Source organism: Impatiens glandulifera, chromosome 4 (genome assembly GCF_907164915.1).
Source record: "Impatiens glandulifera chromosome 4, dImpGla2.1, whole genome shotgun sequence".
NCBI classification, from domain to species: domain Eukaryota; kingdom Viridiplantae; phylum Streptophyta; class Magnoliopsida; order Ericales; family Balsaminaceae; genus Impatiens; species Impatiens glandulifera.
The window spans coordinates 50,803,254-50,804,211 of NC_061865.1; the positions used below are offsets into that span (position 1 = coordinate 50,803,254).

The 958-nt window shown below is 24.0% G+C and overlaps 1 non-coding gene across 1 annotated transcript; it reads right to left on the reverse strand.

Annotated features, from left to right (window-relative positions):
• Nucleotides 1-260: 260 nt before the first annotated feature.
• On the reverse strand, nucleotides 261-334 carry TRNAV-CAC. The gene has a single exon. It is a non-coding gene; the product is annotated as a tRNA-Val (tRNA).
• Between the last annotated feature and the right edge of the window lie 624 nt (nucleotides 335-958).

Below are 958 nucleotides of genomic sequence, written 5' to 3' on the forward strand. Positions count from 1 at the left end.
ACATCTCTATCGAAACTATAGCTCACTTTAGCTGCACCAAACTACTCGAAACTCCTAACACTAAATGTATTACATGAAGGAGAGGAAGAACCATATATATCAACACAAAAGCATATAAAAGTAGAAATAATTGGTAATTATCCATTGAATATATATGGAGTGTAAGTTATTAGGCAAATAAAGAGTTCATAAGTATATCATTTAAGACAGGCTAAGGAGGGGAAATCCTGATGATGAACACTAAGATGGAAAAAAAATAATGTCTGAGCCCGGGTTCGAACCGGGGACCTTTAGTGTGTGAGACTAACGTGATAACCAACTACACCACCCAGACATTTGTTTAAACTATAATATTTAAACAATATGAAAAGAAATATATGATTTGCTGTTTGAAATTTAAATTACTTGACAGCATTCAATTATTGAAAGATTTGATCTAAATTATTTTTTTAATAATTATGCAAATTATATTATAGTATTATTTTATCTGATATTTTTGAATTATATAATATATTTTCATTTCTAGATAATTAACTAAATTATATTGTGAACTATAAAATTTAAACTTATTAAGAGCTAGTTTAGATTGATATTAATAGAATGAAAATACTATTTCTAAATTTAAAAATTGATAATAATAATAATAAAATATTCATTTGCAACTTAAGTTATATGTTATGGATCTTAGGGAGTCATTAGAAACATACAAAATTTGGGTTTGGATAAAAAAAATATTTAAATGAAATAATATTATGAAATATATTTTAATTAAGTTTATATATTAACAAATTCGTTAAACTCAATTTCACTTACTCTTGGCTACAACTGCAAATAGGTCCAATATTATTTATATTTTTTTACAGTAAAATGTTAATTTCTAAACTAAAATATGTTCAAAAAATAAATTAAGATTTGTTTTCTATTTCTATTTTGGAATAATGAATTCGTTGATTCATAT